Consider the following 17277-nt stretch of genomic DNA (forward strand, 5'->3'; position numbering starts at 1 on the left):
AAGAAAGCTAATCTAACACAGTTCAAAAGTAAAGACCATCAATTGTCATCCTGATACATGTTTCTCCATTAAAGGTTCAAAATATACAGTATCTGAAGTTATTGTGTCAGAATCCAGAGAAACACATCAATTGCCTCCTGGTCAAAACTAATCTTTAAAATCTCAATCAAAACTCTAGTGAGGCTTTTTTCTGCTGAGGAGAACAACTCAAAGTGATCGATATTTCTCTGTAGATTCATGAGCATCACACAAAGTCATTTGATCCAATATGTTTATGGGATTATACTTTAAAGGGTTTTTACACAAATGAGATATTGTCTTGGCAAAAGTTGACACTTTTCCACTTTATATGAAACATGACCTTATTGTTATCACAAAGTTTTGACAGGTTATAGACTAAAGGTTATAAGCAGGGCTGCACATAACTGGTGCGCAGGTGCGCATGCGCACCAGCGCCAAAAAAAGAGCACCGGGTCATTTGAAAAAAGGCGCATTTGCGTACCAAAATTGAGAGAGAGAGGGAGAGGACTGAGGGAGAGAGAGAAGAGAGGAGAGAGAGAGAAAGATATTTGCGAGTTGCATACTCGGGGTCGGCCCGTAGCACTGGCGTTATAGACATTCGCCTCTAGGGCGTCAGATCTGGGGAGGGGCTGCGCTGGCAGCTCTGGGAGGGGAAAAAACATTTTTGACCGTTGGGGCTCATCCTAATTTTCGGCCTTGATGTAACAATATTCATAATTAAGTCAATGTAACACCCTTTTCACCCCGGTTACACGTTTCATTTGCCCTGTACGATGGGCGCTGTAAGTGATGAAAATGGGGGATGTTGGCTTATCTGGCGCCCGCAGCTCACAGCCAAAGTGCGAGTGAGCGAGGGAGAGAGAGAAGGGCGCACCGCCCGCTGTTGTTATTAGAATCTGGTGCTAGCTGCTCTAACGGATATAAGAAGAAGATGTGTCTACAATAAGGTGGAGGGAGAGTCCTCTCCAGTCAGACTGAGAGGCTGATACTACAGCTCAGTGAGGTAAAGGACTCTGAGTGTTTACTTTAGATAGTTCACTTTAGTCTAAGTTCAAACAGTTTGGTCACAATTTATGTAAACACATATTTTCAAGACACTCCTTTATAATTATTGGGATAAACAGGTTTGAAATAATTCCAATGCATACTATAGGACAGTAACCAAAAATATCCTTTAAAACTGGAGAGATAGGCTACAAAAAATAAGATATGAATGAACAACACAAATAAAATAAGTTACATTCATTTGTTATTGGCTATGGTAGGTTATTGGTTATGTTCACATACTTATTTAATTACATCCACTTGTCTAAGCGGGAGAAGATGGATGGATGTCTAAGATGACAACAGAGACTTTCGACCCAAAACCAGCAGCTAATCGCAGACTCAACCAGAGAGAAAGTAGGCATCATCAGCTACCATGTCTGACAGAGAGGAAGACAGTGAGGAGAACAGTCAGGAGGGTAGTGATGACAGCTTGTAGGATTACTGGTCGTGCTAATGTTGTCTTGTGTTCATCTCTGCATGTGTGTTCTGTGTTCACCTCTGCATGTGTGTTCAGTGCCGTGTGTCTGGCAAATAAAGAGCCCCTCAAAAGTTACGGTTTATTTAATTTTAAGGATGAGCACCAAGCAACATCTCCAGGTGCTCCTTTGAGAACCAGGGCAAAAAAGTTATGTGCACCCCTGGTTATAAGCACACTTATCACTATCATATTGAAAATAAGAATTAGGAAACTTCAATCCTATGTATTAATACTATAGTCAAAGTTTAGTCAGAGATGCCTCTGTTTTGCATCTGATCTGAATCAAAGCTTTGGAGAAATGGCCTATAGTTGATGCCTCTCTATTTGCATTGACACATCTCTTTGTATGGCAAATCTTCGGAGAGAGGGCACTTTTTTTTTTCAAAGGGCCAAGCAAAAAATAAAGTGTGTTATTTTAATGAATGATGTCCACTGCAACAGTATTTCTGATGTCTTGTAATTGACAATGGTGGATTACACAACACGTTTTTCAATTCAGTGGGCCTCAGTTGATGTCTCTGTTCCGCATCTGATCTTAATCTATTTTTACTGGATTTGATCACGAAAGCTTCGGAGAGAGGGCCCTAATTGACGCCTCAAACTGATCGTAAACAACAAGATAGAAACATTAAACATCTACAGTGAGTGGGCGCAGCGAAACCCGAGTGCACTGAAAGATCTTTGTTTGATGCAAATGAGGTGTAAAAGGCAGAAAGAGAAGCTTATGTTTCCATACTGAAATGAGTGGATAAATAATATTTAATACAGCTGATGTAAGAATGGAAAAGTGTTTGCTTATTATGCTTCATCTGTATACAGTCGATATTGAAAGTAAGTAAGTATCTACAGTGAAGGAAACACATTTGATCCCTTGCAGGTTTTCCCACTTACAAATAAATGAACGGTCTATAATTGTAATGGTAGGTTTATTTAACAGTGAAAGTAAGAATATCTAAAAGAAAGTCCAAACATTGAAATTATACAAAATATAAAAATGTATTTGCATTTAACTGTGGGAAATAACTATTTGATCTCCTTGCAAACATGTCTTAGTACTTGGTGGAGAAACCCTTGTTGGACAGCAGAGGTCAGACTCTTCTTGTAGTTGGTCTCCAGGTGTGTGAACATCTCAGGAAGGATGTTGGTCCACTCCTCTCTGAAGGTCCTCTCCAAATCATGAAGCTTTTGAAGCTGATGCTGGGCCTCTCGAAGCTTCAGCTCCCTCCACAGATTTTCTATGGGATTAAGGTCCGGAGACTGGCTAGGCCCCTCCATCACCGAACTGCTCTTCTTCTTTAGCCTCTCCTGCCTTGGCCGTATGTTCAGGGTCATTGTCGGGCTGGAAGACCCGTCCAGGACCCAGTCCTGGCTGAGGGAAGGAGGCTATCGGCCAAAATGTTATGGTACATGGCCCGGTCCATCCTCTCCTCGATGCAGAGAAACACCCCAAAAGCATAATCTTTCCACCTCCATGCCTGACGGTGGGGAGGGTGTTCTGGGGTTATAGTCAGCATCTCTCTTCCTCCAAACACGGCGTGTCGAGTTGATGCAAAAGATCCACATTTTGGTCTGACACGCCTTCTCTGAATCATTCAGATCCATCCATCCATCCATCCATCTTCTCCCGCTTATCCGTGGTCGGGTCGCGGGGGTAGCAGTTCCAGCAGAGAGCCCCAAACTTTCTTTTCCCTGGCGACATCAACCAGCTCTGACTGGGGGATCCCAAGGCGCTCCCAGGCCAGCGAAGAGATATAATCCCTCCACCTGGTCCTAGGTCTACCCCTTGGTCTCTTCCCAGCTGGACGTGCCTGGAACACCTCCCTAGGGAGGGGCGCCCAGGTGGCATCCTAACTAGGTGCCCGAACCACCTCAACTGGCTCCTTTCGACGCGAAGGAGGAGCGGCTCAACTACTCCGAGTCCCTCCCTGATGACCGAACTTCTCACCTTATCCCTAAGGGAGACAACCAGCCACCCTGCGGAGAAAACCCATCTGCGGCGGCCGCTTGTATCCGCGATCTCGTTCCTTTCGGTCATGACCCATCCTTCATGACCATAGGTGAGGGTAGGAACGAAAATGGCCCGGAAGACCGAGAGCTTTGCCTTCTGGCTCAGCTCCCTTTTCGTCACAACGGTGCGGTAAAGCGACTGCAGTACCCGCTTCCCGCTGCTCCGATTCTCCGGCCCATCTCACGCTCCATTGTTCCCCCTCACTCGAGAACAAGACCCCGAGATACTTGAACTCCTTCACTTGGGGTAAGGACTTCATTCCCTACCTGGAGTGGACAGTCCATCGGTTTCCCTGCTGAGAACCATGGCCTCAGATTTGGAGGTGCTGATCCTCATCCCAGCCGCTTCACACTCGGTTGCGAATCGATCCAGTGAGTGCTGAAGGTCGCAGACCGATGAAGCCATTAGAACCACATCATCTGCAAAAAGCAGTGGTGCAATCCTTAGTCCACCGAACTGCAGACCCCCTCCCCCATGACTACGCCTCGAAATCCGATCCATGTATATTACAAACAGGATTGGTGACAAAGCGCAGCCCTGGCGGAGGGCCAACCCTCACCGGAAATGGGTCCGACTTACTTGCCGAGGACCCGGACACAGCTCTCGCTTTGGGAGTACAGAGATTGGATGGCCCTGAGTAGAGACCCCCTCACCCCATACTCCCGCAGCACCTCCCACAGTAACTCCCTGGGAACTCGGTCATACGCCTTCTCCAAGTCTACAAAACACATGTAGACCGGATAAGCGTACTCCCAGGCCCCCTCCAGGATCCTTGCGAGAGTAAAAAGCTGATCCGTCGTTCCACGACCAGGACGGAATCCGCATTGTTCCTCCTCAATCTGAGGTTCGACAATCGGCCTGACCCTCCTTTCGAGTACCTTAGAGTAAACTTTCCCGGGGAGGCTGAGTAGTGTGATGCCTCTGTAATTGGCACACACCCTCTGATCCCCCTTTTTAAATAGGGGAACCACCACCCCGGTCTGCCACTCCTTCGGTACTGTTTCCGACTTCCACGCAACGTTGATGAGACGTGTCAACCATGACAGTCCCTCAACACCCAGAGCCTTCAGCATTTCCGGGCGGATCTCATCCACCCCCGTGGCTTTGCCACTGTGGAGTTGTTTGACGACCTCAGTGACCTCCCCCCGGGAGATTGGTGTTGATCCCCCGTCATACTCCAGCTCTGCCTCTAACATAGAGGGCGGAGTTGTCGGGTTCAGGAGTTCCTCAAAGTGTTCCTTCCAACGCCCTAACACTCCATCAGTTGAGGTCAACAACGTCCCATCCTTACTGTACACAGCTTGGATGGTTCCCTGCTTCCCCCTCCTGAGGTGTCGGACAGTTTTCCAGAACAACTTTGGTGCCGCCCGAAAGTCCTTCTCCATGTCTTCTCCGAACTTCTCCCACACCCGCTGCTTTGCCTCGGCCACGGATGAGGCTGCTGCCCTTCGGGCCTGTCGGTACCTTGCAACTGCCTCGGGAGTCCCCCGGGATAACAAATCCCTGAAGGCCTCCTTCTTCAGTCGGACGGCTTCCCTGACCACCGGTGTCCACCAGGAGGTTCGAGGGTTACCGCCCCTTGAGGCACCATAGGACCTTGAGACCACAGCTCCCCGCCGCGGCTTCGGCAATAGAGGCTTTGAACACCGACCACTCTGGTTCAATGTCCCAACCTCCACAGGAATGCCCGAAAAGCTCCGCCGGAGGTGTGAGTTGAAGGCCTCCTGAACTTGGGCCTCCTCCAGACGTTCCCAGTTCACCCGAACTACACGTTTGGGCTTACCAGGTCTATCCAGAGGCTTCCCCCGCCACTCGACCCAACTCACCACCAGATGGTGATCAGTTGACAACTCCGCCCCTCTCTTTACCCGAGTGTCCAAAACATACGGCCTCAGGTCCGATGATACGATAACGAAATCGATCATGGACCTTCTGCCTAGGGTGCTCTGGTACCACGTACACTTATGAGCATCCTTATGTTCGAACATGGTGTTTGTTATGGCCAATCCATGACTAGCACAGAAGTCCAGTAACAAACCACCACTCCGGTTCAGATCAGGGGGGCCGTTCCTCCCAATCACGCCCCTCCAAGTGTCTCCATCATTGCCCACATGTGCGTTGAAGTCTCCCAGCAAGATTAAAGAGTCCCCTTCAGGAGCCCCATACAGGACTCTTTCCAGGGTCTCCAAGAAGGCCGTATACTCTGAACTGCTGTTGGGTGAATCATTCAGATGTTCATTGTTATATTTCAGACGGGCTGTTCATGTTCTTCTTGAGCAGGGGACCTTCAGGCGCTGCAGGATTTGATCCATGATGGTGTAGTGTGTTACCAATAGTTTTCTTGGTGACTGTGGTCCCAGCTGCCTTGAGATCATTAACAAGTTCCTCCCGTGTAGTTCTTGGCTGATCCCTCACCTTTCTCATGATCATCAATGGACTTATGTAACCGGTCTGTGGGAGCCAGAGTTCTTGCTGGTTGAAAGGGGGATCAAATACTTATTTCACACAATTAAATGCAAATTCCTGTATACCTCTTATATGATGTACATTTCTGGATATTCTTTTTGAACAGCTAACCAATGAGAGCAGACTGGGCTCTGGTTTCAGACAGAGGGTGAAAAGAGGTGCTGCAGCACAGGCAGTATGAGGAAAATAAAGAGCTTTTTGAACATTAAAGCATGGAGACATGTCACAGTAGAGGCATAACATACACATATGATGCCTGGAAGTTATTAGAACAGGACCCTTTAAAGACTGGTAGCTGATTTTAACTGAACATGGTGGTGCTGCCATCTAGTGATGCTTCTTTGCCACTGAAACAAATACTTTCAGAGAAAAAGTAATTCTGAGTTTGAATGTAAATCTTTGGGTTAAGTTTAACATAAAGCAGATGTGTAAACTTGTTGATAAGTTTATAGAAAACTTGACTTTGTTGTTGCTGTCTCTAGATGGTTTTTGTGTTTGTATTTTGTGTTTACAAACACAAAATGTGTGTTTGTGTTTGTATTTTGTGTATTTTGTATTTCTGTGTTTTGCACCTTAAGATACTGGTTTGATTCACGCCACACTCTAATAGACCTTTAAATAAAATTGAGTTTATTTATAAAATTGAGCTTATTGAGCGCTATATAGGGGCACCTTTATAGTTTATAAAACAATTCCCCAAGAGCATTAATGTAATACTGTGCAAACAAAACAAAATACATGCATCCTTGTACTCAGGAGGGGACATTGACAGAGGATTACTGGAAAAGTACACAGTAAAAGTACTTCACAGTACTTGTGGGGGTAGTTTCAGTAGTACTGAGTCCAACAGGATCAATCTCACGAAGAACTATTGGAAACAAAAAATAAATCCCTCATCAAACTTAGCAGAAGTGGCTTGATTTTGTTCTCAGCAGGGGACTTTCTCAAAAAATACACAGTAAAAGTACTTCAATGTATTGTTAGTAATAGGTTAACTAATACAAAGTCAAACAGTATCAAATGTATTAAGAACTAATGGTAAAATTGTATTTTTATCATTATTCTAAGATAGCTGAAAAACTGCATTATGTATGGAGGTATCCACCCAAAAAAGCTATATCAGTTTAAGTGTACGTTATTTAACGCTAAATATAGCGATTTTTTCAGGTGGGTCTTAATTTTTAGGTGGATACAATTTTGGTTTTGCTGCTTTGCTGGCACTCCTGTCTCTCCTACTAACTGGGGTCGTGCTAACCGCTGTCTGTCTTCTGGAGGTTATACACTGACTGGATAAGAACCTCATACAGCCCCAATTCAAACAATCCAAACTATCATCTTAAAGTCTCTTGAGGTCACCTGCAGATGAAAATATGCTGATTCAACACATATACAGAGACAGTGACGTGATCCAAGGGATAAAAGAGAGAACAGACCTCTGTGTGTCTCTACCTACATGCACAGCTGCCTCAAATGTCTGTTGATATATTACAATTAATGTCAATAAACATGTGTGTTGAGAATTATGTCTGGTGTTTCTTAAATCACTGTAGTTGCTCAGAGTAATGAGATACAGATAAATAAAGCAATGATCATATTTGTAACCGACTCAAAATCTGATCAAGACAAAAAGGTTTTGTAACATTTAACAACATTTAGTACAATTCATTTTTCAAAATGGCTTTATTTAACACAAAAACATAATTCAGGGCCGCCTTAATGCACGGGCTGACCTGGGCTGAAGCCCAGGGGCCTACGGAGATCAGGGGCCTATCATGAGCCAATTAAAAAAAAATAAAAAAAGGAAATAAACAAAGACTTGGATGAAACTTATAATTAATATGAAACTTTTATTTCCAAAATCACACGATAAATACATTTTTGAAGCTTGTAAAGGGAAGAAGACAGCTCTCCCTCGCCACTGCTGTTCTGCTGTTCCCCTCCCTCTGCTGAAATTATGAATGTAAGGTGTTTAGTAATCATAGATAACACGGCAGGGTCCGTTACAGTTTGTTTTCATCTGGTTTCAAATAAACAAAGTCTTGGCTTTCAGAATATTAAACTTGTTTCAGCAAATTCAGATGATAAATACAACTTTGAAGCTTCGGCATAATTACAAGCGGAGAACGGAGTAACTTGACGTCACAGCAGGCATAACAACAGCCGGTGTTTCTCGTGAGGGTTTTCCCCGGGAAACAAACACAATACACACAAACGCAAAAATACACAAACACACACACGTATACACACACACTCGTGAGCTTCCCCCAGACCAGTAATCCAAACGAAAATATCTTCCCTCCATAGTATTTTGATCATTTGCTCCGCTAATCAATCAGATTGATGGATTCCAGAGATTTTTCTCAAAAATGATGACTCCGAATTCAAAACAGTCAGTGGGCACCACTTCACAGCCAATCAGAATGAGAATATGTTTCACATGTGACTTATTCAAATTGCGACTGATTGAATGACAGATGAAGGTTGTTTAGGAGAAAATGTCGGAGAAGAAAAAGTTTGAGAGTGGCGCTCGGAAAAGGAAATTGTTGAGGGAAAAGGAGTTTCGAGACAAGCAGCTATTACGAAAAAAATGCCGAAGCCTACAGGTTATTTTAAACCTGTAGGCCAGGATGAGGAGGAAGGACAGATGAGTTCTGTAGAGCAGCAGCGGCGCTCAGCACGTAACTCTGAATTAAACAATGGGGTCTAACGATCACATATAATCTTCGGGTGGTATATCCTTACAATATTATAACAAGAAAAACAATTTTAACGACTTATTTAGGTACTTACAAGTTAAACCATGCGTGGAATCCCTTCGCTTGCAAGAGCCGCCATGTTGGATGGATTTTTCTCGATTCGTCGCAACGTCATGACGTAATGACGTCAGACGCTGCGTGACTGTTCACTCAGAAGTTTTAATTCAAATTTGAATATTCACTCATAAACTATGATTCACATAAAATTAAACAGCACTTTTCGTTAAAAGAACGTATAAGTTTATTGTTCGGTTGACTTGATATTTGGTTTTGATTGCAGTACCCATAATACTTATGAGTTAGTAGTACTGTTGGGGTTTACAGTGCAGGTTAAGGCGGGCTTGAATAGCATATACTCTTGTGAGGCAGAATCTGCCTGAAGGATTCAACAGGAGCAAACATATGGTGCAGGTTGGTTAATAGGGTTATGATATGAACAAAAATAAAAATATGGAGGAGAACAACATCTTAAATAGTGTGGTTAAAGCTGCAACGATAGATTATATTCAATATGAACTATCAGAGAATTTTCTTAATGAGCAAAATAAGATGGGAACTTGGGTCCCCCTCGCAGTGCGGGTGCAGCGAGCCGTTTGGCTGATGCAGAGCGGAGTGCACGTGCTGGGTGTACAGTTTAACCATGTCCTGGATGTAGGAAGGGCCAGATCCATTCGCAGCATGGTACGCAAAACCAGTGTCTTGAAGTGGATTCTAGCAGTTACTGGAAGCCAGTGAAGGGGGCGGAGGTTGAAGACCAGAAGAGCCGCTGCATTCTGGATGAGCTGCAGAGGTCGGATGGCACATGCAGGTAGACCAGCCAGGAGGGAGTTGCAGTAGTCTAGGCGTGAGATGACGAGAGCCTGGACCAGAACCTGCGTGGCTTTCTGGGTCAGCTGGGGACGTATCCTCCTGATGTTGTAAAGCGTGTATCTGCAGCAGCGGGTTGTAGCAGCGATGTTTGCAGTGAAGGACAGTTTGTTATCTAGGATCACACCCAGATTCCTTGCAGTCTGAGTCGGGGAAACAATATAGGGGCCGATGTTGATTGTTAGGTCAAGAGTGGGACACTCTTTTCCCGGAAGAAAAAGCAGCTCACTGCCATTGAATAGGTTCCTTTTTCAGAATATGAACTGTTAGAACAATAACACAACTTATAAACTAATTATTGGCATATCTCACAAAAGATGGGCTACAACATATCAGTAATGTAGGCCTACAGACACCTTTTAATTAAGCCTCCAGTATTGAAAATTACACAAAGGACCTGTCAGTACAATTACCTGTAATTGACAACCTGATCTCACCAGAATGCGTGACTCCACCACGACTCCTTAACACCACAATGCATGGTGCAGTCACGAACTTTGTTACATTTACGTGTCGGCACCATAGACTGTATATATAAAGGTCGGCACCACGCAAACAACCCCTATGTAAAGTGAATGAGACTCCTTTGTCGTGGTCCACACACGCATTTCTACAACGTCCCGCAGTGAGCTTTTATTCTATAAAACGTTTTTTAAATCTACTTTATAGCTTGTAGTAACTCACGGGAGGCTTCTTTTATTTTATTTTAATTCATAATTATTTTTATTTTTCGTCAGAATGTAAAAATTACATTAGTTACGAATTTGTGTTCTCAAAAAACAGTGCATTGTGTGTAATACAACTGTGATTTTTATTAAATTAGTTAGTTTTTAAGGAAGGCCAGAGCTTCAGCTGTGTCAAATAGATTGTTCCCTTTAGTTAACGTTATTTAAAAGATAATGATCATGTCCCCTCTATTGTATTACGAGCGTCCATTGGATAACGGAGAATTGTACACCCGGAAGTAAGTATTCTCCTTACTGTCGATTGATTTTACAGTGATATCTGCACTACTCATCGACTAAGAAACACAAGATTATCCTTGTTAATTACACAACATTGATTGGTTTGAATTGTGTACAATGCTTTTGTATTTTCCCCCTTCGATTCGGAGAAACAAATATTTTTTCGGAGTTTTAGGATGGCCGAAGACACTACACTACCCAGAATCCTCAGCTATCGTTTGGGACTACACCATGTGCTTAGCTTGACAAACCCCGTGATCAGTCCTTAACCTCTGTGATTGGATGTTGGAGTGGCAGTGCGCGAAGTTTACACAGAGCGTCAAAAAGGACTTTGAAATGGAATGAAACCCATCGACGGCACACTATTCGAAACAGGAATCGAACGTGTCCTACCCCCCCTCCCCCTTAGGTCACAGGCTCCTCCAACAGTGCTATACGCAATAAAACAGATACACAGAAAAAATAGTGAAATAGTGCAATATGAGTCTATATACAAGTGATTGGAATATGATATATTAGATTTCTAAGTAGCAGCCAGATGAATGTTATGGATGTTGTTTCTAAATGCAGGTGTTTAATAATCTTATAGCCTGTGGGATGAAGCTGTCTCTGTGTCTGGTGGTTTTAGTCCGGATGCTGCGGTACCGCCTGCCAGACGGCAGCAGACAGAACAGTTTGTGGCTGGGGTGATGGGGGTCTTTTATAATCCTGAGGGCTTTCTTTAAGGTTAACCTGGTATGTTTACTCCACTACATTTATTTTAGTTACTTTACAGATTTGGATTAATGATGTGAAATATAAACAACCCTTAAATCAGACTTTAGTTACACCTGAGTGAAATTCAGTGAAGGTGATTGTCAAGTGCCAACAATCAGGCGAGATATTTGATAGTTGGTGCTTGAGAAGACTAAAATATGTATCTGCAGATCTGTTTAAAGCATATTCATTACTCGTTATTCTCTAATAGTTAATTAAAGACTGTATATAATTGCTATTTTGCACATCCCTTTCAAGATTTCTAGATTTTCTAAGGTTTATTGACATATCATATACACAACAGTGTAGTGCAATGAATAAAAAACTTGGGTCACAGGTTCCTCAACAGTGCATTACAAGACATCTATCAATATGTGTGTATACCTTCACAATTACACTGTCGTATTCTGCACATTTCTTATACTATCTACATACATAAGATTATAATTAATGTGTATAATATCAGTTAAAATAAGTGCTTCAACATAGTTAACATTGCAGGAAAGTTGATTGTCAAGTTCCAAAACAAACCATGCAATTTAGACTTTGTCAGGCTTAATATTTATCTGTAGATAGATACCCGCAAAGCTTTTTTCCTATTTAAAAGAAGACCTTAACCTAAAGTATTCTTTAATGTTTAAATAAAGCCTTATTAGTTAGCACATCCTCCTATCAGGCACTAAACTGTTTTATTCTAGATATCATTTGAGTATCTTCTTGATATTTTCTATTCTATATGTATATCATTGACCTTCTACTTTCCCACTATTTTGTATGTACTCTTAATATTTAAATGTTTTCATAAAATATAACACATTCAAAATTGCTTTACAAAAAATGAAAGACATTAAGAAAAAGGCATTTTAAACAGTCATTAAAAAGCAACACAATCTTCCTGCATTGCATTACTCTAAACGTGTAATAACGTGCTTTAACCAGTAGGTGGTTTGGGTTAAAAAGCTGTCAAGTTTACAGTGTTAACAAAATAAAATATACTGCTGTTTACGGTTTAGTTTACGACGAATATTATTTTGTTATTGTTTTAATATTTGTAACACAAAAGCGATGGAAAAAACCCATAGCAACACAGAAAAGATGGTCTTAACATGACCCAGTGGTCTAGTAGTTAATAAAAAACAATAATATCAAAACAAAATATTACTACTAACTTTATTGTGAAATTAAAACAGAATGGTCAAAGAATAGTTTCCGGTCTATTCTGATGCCCGATCGCGTCTATCGTTATTCCAACCCAGTTTAGATTTTGCTTCCGCATTACGCAAGAACGTAGCTCTACGCGATAGCGTCATAGCCTTCTTCTTTGGCTGTTATTCTTCTGCGGTTATAAATAGTTGTTTTTTGTCTTTCCAAAGGATTTGTTGACTGAAAGTAAACGATCCTGTTTGTTTGTTGACTGAAAGTAAACGATCCTGTAATCAAAGCCATATCGAAGATTCCTGAGATTGTATTACTGGTGTTTTATCATCTATAAATAGCCTGTGTGTATTCTCAAATGTCATCGAAGATTCCTGAGATTGTATTACTGGTGTTTTATCATCTATAAATAGCCTGTGTGTATTCTCAAATGTCGTTTTCAGGACAAACAAAAGACGTTTTAAATATCTTATCTTATCAGCAGAATATTGAATATAACCTTGACTATTACTGTGCACTTCATTTATTTGACAGCATTATTTAATGATACTATTTTATATATATATATTTAATGATACTATTTTATATATACATTTATTCATATACACACACACACTTATATGTACTCACACATGTATTTATTCATAAATATACACAGATGTATTCATTCATTTATACACACACAGCATTATTTAATGATACTGTTTTATATATATATACACACATTTATTCATTTATAAACATATAAACACACACTTATATGTACTCACACATGTATACACACAGATGTATTCATTCATTTATACACACACTCACATACACTTTATATTAATTCATTTGTACACACACATACATATATATAAACAACACAATATAATAAAAGTATTGAGTATTTCTACACTCTGGTACTTGTACCTTTACTCAAGTACAGTACAAGATCTTATCACTTCTTACACCTCTGGAAAGCACTTTTATGTAAAGGAATACATTTTTATAAATGTCCCAACATTTCATTTTTATATTTTACAAACGTTTATATGTTATTAATGTCAAATGTTATATGTTGTATTATATAACAAAATAGACATTAAATAAAATATTAAATAGATACCTTTACATCCTAAACAGAAGGTCAAAACGTTAATATGTTACATGACAAACAAAAAAACGAAACATTATATAGGCTATATATACAGATGTTTGCTAATGTATCCCTCTTATATCCATCAGGAATTAATATTAAATGATGAATTAACATTACCTCAGCACTGCATAAGTGTGGTCGTCAGTCATATTGACAAAGAAGCACTATTTTATTATTATAATTATAATTATAATTATGGGCGTTTAAAAGGGCGGTATTTCGCTTGTCAGATTCATATTTGCCGCCCATAGAGATGTAACGCCAGGTTGCTATAACAGCCGAAGAAGAAGGCTATGACGCTATCGCGTAGAGCTACGTTCTTGCGTAATGCGGAAGCAAAATCTAAACTGGGTTGGAATAACGATAGACGCTGCCCGATCTCTGTAGATAAATAAAGAACTACGACAGATGTGTAATATTTAATGCGGCCAAACCATTTATTACAATGCATTCATGTGATGACTTTCAAAGAGTAAAGCAAGCACTGCTGAATAAAGTATGATTTTGTCTTTTACGAAACGTTTTTTTTCATATGAATGCAGTTGGAGGTCAACCAATCACAGAGCTTGAGGACTGATCACGGGGTTTGTCAAGCTAAGCACAAGGTGTAGTCCCAAACGATAGCTGAGGATTCTGGGTAGTGTAGTGTCTTCTGCCATCCAAAAACTCCGAAAAAATATTTGTTTCTCCGAATCGAAGGGGGAAAATACAAAAGCATTGTACACAATTCCAACCAATCAATGTTGTGTAATTAACAAGGACAATTTGGTGTTTCTTAGTCGATGAGTAGTGCAGATATCACTGTAAAATCAATCGACAGTAAGGAGAATACTTACTTCCGGGTGTAAAATTCTCCGTTATCCAATGGGAATGGACGCTCGTAATACAATACAGGGGACATGATTGATTGATTGATTGATTGATTGATTGAAAAGTTTATTAACAGCTTGTATATTGGGTACAGTACAGTACAGCTCAAAACATACAATTGTTAAGGGGATGCAGACCAGAGAAAGACTTTCGTCTTGTTTACATCAGGGTCCCCCATTTCCAATTCATCATGTCATTTAAGACATATAAGACATATTTGACATACAGATGGCTTATTTACAATTTACATACAGGTGGTTTTTTACATACAGATTGCTTATTTACAATTTTCATTTTAGATTTCATTCTAATACATCCTAACCGGACATTTAAGACATACCAAGTCTACAGATATACAGTTAGTAACAGAGTCTAAAATGCGAGTATATACATCGATGGGGGGGGGGGGGAAGCTGTCCATTGAACGACAGGTTGAGATTTGTACCATTACCCGGGGCCAGTTTTGCAATGCTCTCCCCCGAAGGTGCTCTTTAAGAGAGGTTTTGAAGGTAAGTATAGTTTTACTTTCCTTTACAGTTCTGGGAAGAGCGTTCCACCTTGATGTGGCATAATTGCGAAATGTGTATTCCCCCTTTTTTGTGCCAAATCTGGGTTTCACATGATTTGTGATCATTATCTTTTAAATAACGTTAACTAAAGGGAACAATCTATTTAACACAGCTGAAGCTCTGGCCTTCCTTAAAACTAACTAATTTAATAAAAATCACAGTTGTATTACACACAATGCACTGTTTTTTGAGAACACAAATTCGTAACTAATGTAATTTTTACATTCTGACGAAAAATAAAAATTATTATGAATACAAATAAAATAAAAGAAGCCTCCCGTGAGTTACTACAAGCTATAAAGTAGATTTAAAAAACGTTTTATAGAATAAAAGCTCACTGCGGGACGTTGTAGAAATGCGTGTGTGCACCACGACAAAGGAGCCACATTCACTTTACATTGGGGTTGTTGGCGTGGTGCCGACACGTAAATGTAACAAAGTTCGTGACTCCACCACGCATTGTGGTGAGATCAGGTTGGTAATTGACTATCTTTAGACTTTACTCAAGTGAGCATTGTTGGGCCAAAGTGATGTCACCGACTGACAAGGGATTCTGGATTGAGAAAGTAAGAGGAAGTGAGAAAGAGAAACAAATTAGCAAATGAGGTTACTCAAAACAAGAGAAACATGATAGTGACACTAAATGCACAAATGTAATCTTTGCCCTGAAGCAGAGAAAAAAGATACTTGCCTTGTATTGCAGCTATGACTTCAAGATATTCCATACATTTGGCCTTGTGTTCCCGCACCTCTTTACGATGTTCTCGATCCAGCCTCCTCCCTGTAGGGCTATCCCGCACTTTTTTCCAGTCTTCCTTGGTCTAGACACAAAAGACTATATAAATAAACATTCGTCGGTTCCCACAGGTGATCAACTATCAGGTTCAGAAAACACAAAGCTGTTTGTTCACAGCAATGTTACTATAACTTCTCACCATGTCTTTGAAGGCCTCCCCTTTGTAGTATCTCTTGGATCCTGGATAGCTTATTCCCTGTTCATCTAGCTGCTTCATGCTTGAAGCCACCAAATGTAGCTCCGCTCCATCGTAGGCATACAGCTCTTTGTCCTCACAGGTCATTAGAACGAGCTGGTCTGATGGGCAGGAGATCCCCTCCACTACACCTACAACCTGCATTCTTACTATCTCAGGAAGATAGAATTCTCCCCACTCATCCACTACGTCAGGCTCCCCACTGTAAATGGTGTCTTCCAGTGATCCTTTCTTCCATCTGGCACCAGCTGGTTTCTTTAACTCAACAGTCTTGTCTCTACACTCTATGGATACTAAATCTGAACACATGCCGAACAAAATAAATTCAAGGTTTTTATGATATGTGAGGCAAAAAGAGTGTTGTCTAATCAACTACACAATCATTTATCTTTAGTTCTACCTTAGCTTACCTGTTTCCCATTTTTTCTGTGCAGACAGCAGACCTGCTGGCCTGAATGGAAGAAAAGACAAAAAAGGTTTCCCAATTAGTGGCTGCAAGTTAATCAGTGAGCTCCAGTCCATTTCTCCCAAAATGTCTTTACATGATTGTGATCCTAGGAGACTCTTGATTCAGCTACACGTTCAGTACATGTTCAACAGCCATGAGGCTCAATTCAGTTTTTCAGTACCGTTGTACACAAACCATCAGTCATCTTGAGACCTTGTCCGTCTCCTTTTGTCACCAGGACTTTGAGTTGGTTAAAGTCATGGCTCATATATCCCTCCACATTTACCACATCTCGGATTCATTCTCCCGGAGACACACAGCCAATGTTTGCTCCGCCTTTGTTCCTCCCTGTTCAGATGATGTTGGGGCGTCTGTGGCTCAGTGGTCTTTTATCAATTGAAGGTTTGGTTGTTTGTTCTCTGGTCAAAATGTTGAATTTTTTCCTGAGGCAAGATACTGAAACCCCAAATTGCTCTTGATGTCAAGGGTAATGGTGACTGTGTTTGAATGGGCGAGTGCTGACATGTGTTGACATGTGTTTAAAATGCACTTTGAGTGGTCGCAAAGACTAGAAAATATAAAATCAGTCCATTTGTTACCTGCTCTTGCGTTGGAGTGTAGTCTTCCATCTTTCCAGGTATTCATGACACAGGGGAGGTTTTGTGGTCCAGGTGATTGGCAACACCTGGAAATTGACGTTCTTTACTCAAAACTCTTTAGACGCTGTCACAAGCG

The 17277-nt window shown here is 41.2% G+C and overlaps 1 pseudogene; it reads right to left on the reverse strand.

The window, feature by feature from the left end:
* Nucleotides 1-17277, reverse strand: part of LOC117562971 — a 44561-nt pseudogene that overhangs the window by 1797 nt on the left and 25487 nt on the right.

The sequence above is a fragment of the Gymnodraco acuticeps genome, unplaced genomic scaffold, assembly GCF_902827175.1.
Source record: "Gymnodraco acuticeps unplaced genomic scaffold, fGymAcu1.1, whole genome shotgun sequence".
NCBI classification, from domain to species: domain Eukaryota; kingdom Metazoa; phylum Chordata; class Actinopteri; order Perciformes; family Bathydraconidae; genus Gymnodraco; species Gymnodraco acuticeps.